The 7,184-nt window shown below is 45.5% G+C and overlaps 8 non-coding genes and 23 pseudogenes across 8 annotated transcripts; all 31 read left to right on the top strand.

The window, feature by feature from the left end:
* The first annotated feature begins 50 nt into the window (after positions 1-50).
* On the top strand, positions 51-169 carry LOC142116327 (5S ribosomal RNA; annotated as a pseudogene).
* Positions 170-239: 70 nt separating this feature from the next.
* LOC142116184 (5S ribosomal RNA) lies at positions 240-358 on the top strand (annotated as a pseudogene).
* An 81-nt stretch (positions 359-439) lies between these two features.
* Positions 440-558, top strand: LOC142116345 (5S ribosomal RNA; annotated as a pseudogene).
* Positions 559-639: 81 nt separating this feature from the next.
* LOC142116372 (5S ribosomal RNA) lies at positions 640-758 on the top strand (annotated as a pseudogene).
* Positions 759-839: 81 nt separating this feature from the next.
* Positions 840-958, top strand: LOC142116090 (5S ribosomal RNA; annotated as a pseudogene).
* An 81-nt stretch (positions 959-1,039) lies between these two features.
* On the top strand, positions 1,040-1,158 carry LOC142116303 (5S ribosomal RNA; annotated as a pseudogene).
* An 82-nt stretch (positions 1,159-1,240) lies between these two features.
* LOC142116089 (5S ribosomal RNA) lies at positions 1,241-1,359 on the top strand (annotated as a pseudogene).
* An 81-nt stretch (positions 1,360-1,440) lies between these two features.
* LOC142116086 (5S ribosomal RNA) lies at positions 1,441-1,559 on the top strand (annotated as a pseudogene).
* An 80-nt stretch (positions 1,560-1,639) lies between these two features.
* On the top strand, positions 1,640-1,758 carry LOC142116348 (5S ribosomal RNA; annotated as a pseudogene).
* Positions 1,759-1,998: 240 nt separating this feature from the next.
* On the top strand, positions 1,999-2,117 carry LOC142116287 (5S ribosomal RNA; annotated as a pseudogene).
* Positions 2,118-2,197: 80 nt separating this feature from the next.
* LOC142116122 (5S ribosomal RNA) lies at positions 2,198-2,316 on the top strand (annotated as a pseudogene).
* An 81-nt stretch (positions 2,317-2,397) lies between these two features.
* On the top strand, positions 2,398-2,516 carry LOC142116053 (5S ribosomal RNA). Its single transcript, XR_012682398.1, has one exon. It is a non-coding gene; the product is annotated as a 5S ribosomal RNA (ribosomal RNA).
* Positions 2,517-2,597: 81 nt separating this feature from the next.
* On the top strand, positions 2,598-2,716 carry LOC142116336 (5S ribosomal RNA; annotated as a pseudogene).
* Positions 2,717-2,797: 81 nt separating this feature from the next.
* On the top strand, positions 2,798-2,916 carry LOC142116206 (5S ribosomal RNA; annotated as a pseudogene).
* Positions 2,917-3,186: 270 nt separating this feature from the next.
* Positions 3,187-3,305, top strand: LOC142116159 (5S ribosomal RNA; annotated as a pseudogene).
* Positions 3,306-3,384: 79 nt separating this feature from the next.
* On the top strand, positions 3,385-3,503 carry LOC142116171 (5S ribosomal RNA; annotated as a pseudogene).
* A 398-nt stretch (positions 3,504-3,901) lies between these two features.
* Positions 3,902-4,020, top strand: LOC142116368 (5S ribosomal RNA). Its single transcript, XR_012682433.1, has one exon. It is a non-coding gene; the product is annotated as a 5S ribosomal RNA (ribosomal RNA).
* An 82-nt stretch (positions 4,021-4,102) lies between these two features.
* LOC142115969 (5S ribosomal RNA) lies at positions 4,103-4,221 on the top strand. The gene has a single exon (XR_012682321.1). It is a non-coding gene; the product is annotated as a 5S ribosomal RNA (ribosomal RNA).
* An 81-nt stretch (positions 4,222-4,302) lies between these two features.
* On the top strand, positions 4,303-4,421 carry LOC142115930 (5S ribosomal RNA). The gene has a single exon (XR_012682286.1). It is a non-coding gene; the product is annotated as a 5S ribosomal RNA (ribosomal RNA).
* Positions 4,422-4,500: 79 nt separating this feature from the next.
* Positions 4,501-4,619, top strand: LOC142116132 (5S ribosomal RNA; annotated as a pseudogene).
* Positions 4,620-4,700: 81 nt separating this feature from the next.
* Positions 4,701-4,819, top strand: LOC142116180 (5S ribosomal RNA; annotated as a pseudogene).
* Positions 4,820-4,897: 78 nt separating this feature from the next.
* LOC142116386 (5S ribosomal RNA) lies at positions 4,898-5,016 on the top strand (annotated as a pseudogene).
* An 82-nt stretch (positions 5,017-5,098) lies between these two features.
* On the top strand, positions 5,099-5,217 carry LOC142116358 (5S ribosomal RNA; annotated as a pseudogene).
* Positions 5,218-5,297: 80 nt separating this feature from the next.
* LOC142116149 (5S ribosomal RNA) lies at positions 5,298-5,416 on the top strand (annotated as a pseudogene).
* An 80-nt stretch (positions 5,417-5,496) lies between these two features.
* LOC142116056 (5S ribosomal RNA) lies at positions 5,497-5,615 on the top strand. Its single transcript, XR_012682400.1, has one exon. It is a non-coding gene; the product is annotated as a 5S ribosomal RNA (ribosomal RNA).
* Positions 5,616-5,696: 81 nt separating this feature from the next.
* On the top strand, positions 5,697-5,815 carry LOC142116046 (5S ribosomal RNA). Its single transcript, XR_012682391.1, has one exon. It is a non-coding gene; the product is annotated as a 5S ribosomal RNA (ribosomal RNA).
* Positions 5,816-6,096: 281 nt separating this feature from the next.
* On the top strand, positions 6,097-6,215 carry LOC142116342 (5S ribosomal RNA; annotated as a pseudogene).
* Positions 6,216-6,453: 238 nt separating this feature from the next.
* Positions 6,454-6,572, top strand: LOC142116181 (5S ribosomal RNA; annotated as a pseudogene).
* Positions 6,573-6,652: 80 nt separating this feature from the next.
* LOC142116051 (5S ribosomal RNA) lies at positions 6,653-6,771 on the top strand. Its single transcript, XR_012682396.1, has one exon. It is a non-coding gene; the product is annotated as a 5S ribosomal RNA (ribosomal RNA).
* Positions 6,772-6,852: 81 nt separating this feature from the next.
* On the top strand, positions 6,853-6,961 carry LOC142116385 (5S ribosomal RNA; annotated as a pseudogene).
* An 82-nt stretch (positions 6,962-7,043) lies between these two features.
* On the top strand, positions 7,044-7,162 carry LOC142115989 (5S ribosomal RNA). Its single transcript, XR_012682339.1, has one exon. It is a non-coding gene; the product is annotated as a 5S ribosomal RNA (ribosomal RNA).
* The last annotated feature ends 22 nt before the right edge of the window (positions 7,163-7,184 follow it).

Below are 7,184 nucleotides of genomic sequence, written 5' to 3'. Positions count from 1 at the left end.
TCAATGCTGGTTTTGAGATTATAAGAGATGTAGGTCAATAGAAAACCAATACCTACAGCTACACATCTCTGAACAAGCCCAATCTCATTTGGTCTTGGAAGCTAAGCAGGGCCGGACCTGGTTAGTACTTTGATGGGAGACCACCTGGGAATACCAGATGCTGTAGGCCTTTTTTTTTTCTCTCTTGTTCCGGCTTCCTTCAATGCTGGTTTTGAGATGTAGGTCAATAGGAAACCAATACCTACAGCCACACCACCCTGAACAAGCCCAATCTCGTCTGATCTTGGAAGCGAAGCAGGGCTGGGCCTGGTTAGTACTTGGATGGGAGACCACCTGGCAATACCAGCTGCTGTAGGCCTTTTTTTTTATCTCTCTTGTTCCGGCTTCCTTCAATGCTGGTTTTGAGATTATAAGAGATGTAGGTCAATAGGAAACCAATACCTACAGCTACACATCTCTGAACAAGCCCAATCTCGTTTGGTCTTGGAAGCTAAGCAGGGCCGGACCTGGATAGTACTTTGATGTGAGACCACCTGGGAATACCAGGTGCTGTAGGCCTTTTTTTTTTCTCTCTTGTTCCGGCTTCCTTCAATGCTGGTTTTAAGATGTATAAGAGATGTAGGTCAATAGGAAACCAATACCTACAACCACTCCACCTTGAACAAGCACAATCTCGTCTGATCTTGAAAGATAAGCAGCGCCGGGCCTAGTTAGTACTTGAATGGGAGACCACCTAGGAATACCAGGTGCTGTAGGCCATTTTTTTTCCTCTCTTGTTCCGGCTTCCTTCAATGCTTATTTTGAGATGTATAAGTGATGTAGGTCATTAGGAAAGCAATACCTACAGCCACACCACCCTGAATAAACCCAATCTCATCTGATCTTGGAAGCTAAGCAGGGCTTGGCCTGGTTAGTATTTGGATAGGAGACCACCTGGGAATACCAGGTGCTGTAGGCCTTTTTTTTTTCTCTCTTGTTCTGGCTTCCTTCAATGCTGGTTTTGAGATGTATAAGAGATGTAGTTCATTAGGAAACCAATACCTACAACCACTCCACTTTGAACAAGCACAATCTCGTCTGATCTTGGAAGCTAAGCAGTGCCAGGCCTGGTTAGTACTTGGATGGGAGACCACCTGGGAATACCAGGTGCTGTAGGCCTTTTTTTTTTTCTCTCTTGTTCTGGCTTCCTTCAATGCTGGTTTTGAAATGTATAAGAGATGTAGTTCATTAGGAACCCAATACCTACAGCCACACCACCCTGAATAAACCCAATCTCATCTGATCTTGGAAGCTAAGCAGGGCTTGGCCTGGTTAGTATTTGGATAGGAGACCACCTGGGAATACCAGGTGCTGTAGGCCTTTTTTTTTTCTCTCTTGTTCTGGCTTCCTTCAATGCTGGTTTTGAAATGTATAAGAGATGTAGTTCATTAGGAACCCAATACCTACAGCCACACCACCCTGAATAAACCCAATCTCATCTGATCTTGGAAGCTAAGCAGGGCTTGGCCTGGTTAGTATTTGGATAGGAGACCACCTGGGAATACCAGGTGCTGTAGGCCTTTTTTTTTTCTCTCTTGTTCCGGCTTCCTTCAATGCTGGTTTTGAGATTATAAGAGATGTAGGTCAATAGGTAACCAATACCTACAGCCACACATCTCTGAACAAGCCCAATCTCGTTTGATCTTGGAAGCTAAGCAGCGCCGTACCTGATTAGTACTTTGATGGGAGACCACCGGGGAATACCAGGTGCTGTAGGCCTTTTTTTTTTCTCTCTTGTTCCGGCTTCCTTCAATGCTGGTTTTGAGATGTATAAGAGATGTAGGTCAATAGGAAACCAATACCTACAGCCACACCACCCTGAACAAGCCCAATCTCGTCTGATCTTGAAAGCTAAGCAGGTCTGGGCCTGGTTAGTACTTTTTTTTTTCTCTCTTGTTCCGGCCTCCTTCAATGCTGGTTTTGAGATGTATAAGAGATGTAGGTCAATAGAAAAACAATACCTACAGCCACACCACCCTGAACAAGCCCAATCTCGTCTGATCTTGGAAGCTAAGCAGCGCCGTACCTGATTAGTACTTTGATGGGAGACCACCTGGAAATACCAGGTGCTGTAGGCTTTTTTTTTTCTCTCTTGTTCCGGCCTCCTTCAATGCTGGTATTGAGATGTATAAGAGATGTAGGTCAATAGGAAACCAATACTTACAGCCACACCACCCTGAACAAGCCCAATCTCGTCTGATCTTGGAAGCTAAGCAGAGCCAGGCCTGGTTAGTACTTGGATGGGAGACCACCTGGGAATACCAGGTGCTGTAGGCCTTTTTTTCTTCTCTCTTGTTCCGGCTTCCTTCAATGCTGGTTTCTAGATGTATAAGAGATGTAGGTCAATAGGAAAACAATACCTACAGCCACACCACCCTGAACAAGCCCAGTCTCATCTGATCTTGGAAGCTAAGCAGGGCTGGGCCTGGTTAGTACTTGGATGCGAGACCACCTGGGAATACCAGGTGCTGTAGGCCTTTTTTTCTTCTCTCTTGTTCCGGCTTCCTTCAATGCTGGTTTCTAGATGTATAAGAGATGTAGGTCAATAGGAAAACAATACCTACAGCCACACCACCCTGAAGAAACCCAATCTCGTCTGATCTTGGAAGCTAAGCAACAACATGCCTGGTTAGTACTTGGATGGGAGACCACCTGGGAATACCAGGTGCTGTAGGCCTTTTTTTTTTTCTCTCTTGTTCCGGCTTCCTTTAATGCTGGTTTTGAGATAATAAGAGATGTAGGTCAATAGGAAACGAAAACCTACAGCTACACATCTCTAAACAAGCCCAATCTCGTCTGATCTTGGAAGCTAAGCAGGGCCAGGCCTGGTTAGTACTTGGATGGGAGACCACCTGGGAATACCAGGTGCTGTAGGCTTTTTTTTTTCTCTCTTGTTCCGGCTTCCTTCAATGCTGTTTTTTAGATGTATAAGAGATGTAGGTCAATAGGAAACCAATACATACAGCCACACCACCCTGAACAAGCCTGATCTTGGAAGCTAAGCAGAGCCAGGGTTGGTTAGTACTTGTATGGGAGACCACCTGGGAATACCAGGTGCTCTAGGCCTTTTTTTCTTCTCTCTTGTTCCGGCTTCCTTCAATGCTGGTTTCTAGATGTATAAGAGATGTAGGTCAATAGGAAAACAATACCTACAGCCACACCACCCTGAACAAGCCCAATCTCATCTGATCTTCGAAACTAAGCAGGGCCAGGCCTGGTTAGTACTTGGATGGGAGACCACCTGGGAATACCAGGTGCTGTTGGCCTTTTTTTTTCTCTCTTGTTCCGGCTTCCTTCAATGCTGGTTTTGAGATTATAAGAGATGTAGGTCAATACAAAACCAATACCTACAGCTACACATCTCTGAACAATCCCAATCTCGTTTGATCTTGGAAGCTAAGCAGAGCCAGACCTGGTTAGTACTTTGATGGGAGACCACCTGGGAATACCAGGTGCTGTAGGCCTTTTTTTTTTCTCTCTTGTTCCGGCTTCCTTCAATGCTGGTTTTGAGATGTATAAGAGATGTAGGTCAATAGGAAATCAATACCTACAGCCACACCACCCTGAACAAGCCCAATCTCGTCTGATCTTGAAAGCTAAGCAGGTCCGGGCCTGGTTAGTACTTTTTTTTTTCTCTCTTGTTCCGGCCTCCTTCAATACTGGTTTTGATATGTATAAGAGATGTAGGTTATTAGGAAACCAATACCTACAGCCACACCACCCTGAACAAGCCCAATCTTGTCTGATCTTGAAAGCTAAGCAGGTCCGGGCCTGGTTAGTACTTTTTTTTTCTCTCTTGTTCTGGCTTCCTTCAATGCTGGTTTTAAAATGTATAAGTGATGTAGGTCATTAGGAAACCAATACCTACAGCCACACCACCCTGGACAAGCCCAATCTCGTCTGATCTTGGAAGCTAAGCAGGGCTGGGCCTGGTTAGTACTTGGATGGGAGATCCCCTGGGAATACCAGGTGCTGTAGGCCTTTTTTTTTTTCTCTCTTGTTCCGGCTTCCTTCAATGCTTGTTTTTAGATGTATAAGAGATGTAGGTCAATAGGAAACCAATACCTACAGCCACACCACCCTGAACAAGCCCAATCTCGTCTGATCTTGGAAGCTAAGCAGAGCCGGGCCTGGTTAGTACTTGGATGGGAGACCACCTGGGAATACCAGGTGCTGTAGGCCTTTTTTTCTTCTCTCATGTTCCGGCTTCCTTCAATGCTGGTTTCTAGATGTATAAGAGATGTAGGTCAATAGGAAAAAAATACCTACAGCCACACCACCCTGAACAAGCCCAATCTCATCTGATCTTGGAAGCTAAGCAGGGCCAGGCCTGGTTAGTACTTGGATGGGAGACCACCTGGGAATACCAGGTGCTGTAGGCCTTTTTTTTTCTCTCTTGTTCCGGCTTCCTTTAATGCTGGTTTTGAGATTATAAGAGATGTAGGTCAATACAAAACCAATACCTACAGCTACACATCTCTGAACAAGCCCAATCTCGTTTGATCTTGGAAGCTAAGCAGAGCCGGGCCTGGTTAGTACTTGGATGGGAGACCACCTGGGAATACCAGGTGCTGTAGGCCTTTTTTTCTTCTCTCTTGTTCCGGCTTCCTTCAATGCTGGTTTCTAGATGTATAAGAGATGTAGGTCAATAGGAAAACAATACCTACAGCCACACCACCCTGAACAAGCCCAATCTCATCTGATCTTTGAAGCTAAGCAGGGCCAGGCCTGGTTAGTACTTGGATGGGAGACCACCTGGGAATACAAGGTGCTGTAGGCCTTTTTTTTCTCTCTTGTTCCGGCTTCCTGTAATGCTGGTTTTGAGATTATAAGAGATGTAGGTCAATACAAAACCATTACCAACAGCTACACATCTCTGAACAATCCCAATCTCGTTTGATCTTGGAAACTAAGCAGGGCTGGGCCTGGTTGGTACTTGGATGGGAGACCCCCTGGCAATACCAGCTGCTGTAGGCCTTTTTTTTTATCTCTCTTGTTCCGGCTTCCTTCAATGCTGGTTTTGAGATGTATAAGAGATGTAGGTCAATAGTAAACCAATACCTACAACCACTCCACCTTGAACAAGCACAATCTCGTCTGATCTTGAAAGATAAGCAGGGCTGGGCCTGGTTAGTACTTGGATGGGAGACCACCTTTGAATAACAGGTGCTATAGGCTTTTTTTTTTCTCTCTTGTTCCGGCTTCCTTCAATGCTTGTTTTTAGATGTATAAGAGATGTAGGTCAATAGGAATCCAATACCTACAGCCACACCACCCTGAACAAGCCCAATCTCGTCTGATCTTGGAAGCTAAGCAGGGCTGGGCCTGGTTAGTACTTGGATGGGAGACCACCTGGAAATAACAGGTGCTTTAGGCTTTTTTTTTTCTCTCTTGTTCCGGCCTCCTTCAATGCTGGTTTTGAGATGTATAAGAGATGTAGGTCAATAGGAAACCAATACCTACAGCCCCACCACCCTGAACAAGCCCAATCTCGTCTGATCTTGGAAGCTAAGCAGAGCCGGGCCTGGTTAGTACTTGGATGGGAGACCACCTGGGAATACCAGGTGCTGTAGGCCTTTTTTTCTTCTCTCTTATTCCGGCTTCCTTCAATGCTGGTTTCTAGATGTATAAGAGATGTAGGTCAATAGTAAAACAATACCTACAGCCACACCACCCTAAACAAGCCCAATCTCATCTGATCTTGGAAGCTAAGCAGGGCCAGGCCTGGTTAGTACTTGGATGGGAGACCACCTGGGAATACCAGGTGCTGTAGGCCTTTTTTTTTTTCTCTCTTGTTCTGGCTTCCTTCAATGCTGGTGTTGAGATGTATAAGAGATGTAGGTCAATAGGAAACTAATACCTACAGCGACTCCACCTTGAACAAGCACAATCTCGTCTGATATTGAAAGATAAGCCGCGGCAGGCCTAGTTAGTACATGGATGGGAGACCACCTGGGAATACCAGGTACTGTAGGCCTTTTTTTTTCTCTTTTGATCCGGCTTCCTTCAATGCTGGTTTTCAGATGTATAAGTGATGTAGGTCATTAGGAAACCAAATCCTACAGCCCCAACACCCTAAACAAACCCAATCTCATCTGATCTTGAAAGCTAAGCAGAGCCGGGCCTGGTTAGTACTTGGATGGGAGACCAACTGGGAATACCAGGTGCTGTAGCCTTTTTTTTTTTCTCTTGTTCCGGCCTCCTTCAATGCTGGTTTTGAGATGTATAAGAGATGTAGGTCAATAGGAAACCAATACCTACAGCCACACCACCCTGAACAAGCCCAATCTCATCTGATCTTGAAAGCTAAGCAGGTCCAGGTCTGGTTAGTACTTTTTTTTTTCTCTCTTGTTCTGGCTTCCTTCAATGCTGGTTTTAAAATGTATAAGTGATGTAGATCATTAGGAAACCAATACCTAAAGCCACACCACCCTGGACAAGCCCAATCTCGTCTGATCTTGGAAGCTAAGCAGAGCCAGGCCTGGTTAGTACTTGGATGGGAGACCACCTGGGAATACCAGGTGCTGTAGGCCTTTTTTTCTTCTCTCTTGTTCCGGCTTCCTTCAATGCTGGTTTCTAGATGTATAAGAGATGTAGGTCAATAAGAAACAATACCTACAGCCACACCACCCTGAACAAGCCCAATCTCATCTGATCTTGGAAGCTAAGCAGGGACGGGCCTGGTTAGTACTTGGATGGGAGACCACCTGGGAATACCAGGTGCTGTAGGCCTTTTTTTCTTCTCTCTTGTTCCGGCTTCCTTCAATGCTGGTTTTTAGATGTATAAGAGATGTAGGTCAATAGGAAACCAATACCTACAGCCACACCACCCTGAACAAGCCTGATCTTGGAAGCTAAGCAGAGCCGGGCCTGGTTAGTACTTGGATGCGAGACCACCTGGGAATACCAGGTGCTGTAGGCCCTTTTTTTTTTCTCTCTTGTTCCGACTTCCTTCAATGCTGGTTTTGAGATGTATAAGAGATGTAGGTCAATAGGAAACCAATGCCTACAGCCACACCACCCTGAACAAGCCCAATCTCATCTGATCTTGGAAGCTAAGCAGGGCTGGGCCTGGTTAGTACTTGGATGGGAGACCACCTGGAAATACCAGGTGCTGTAGGCTTTTTTTTTCTCTCTTGTTCCGG

Source organism: Mixophyes fleayi, unplaced genomic scaffold (assembly GCF_038048845.1).
Source record: "Mixophyes fleayi isolate aMixFle1 unplaced genomic scaffold, aMixFle1.hap1 Scaffold_1662, whole genome shotgun sequence".
NCBI lineage: Eukaryota > Metazoa > Chordata > Amphibia > Anura > Limnodynastidae > Mixophyes > Mixophyes fleayi.
Note: the sequence above shows the minus strand (reverse complement) of the source record. Positions and strands in the feature narration are given on the sequence as shown.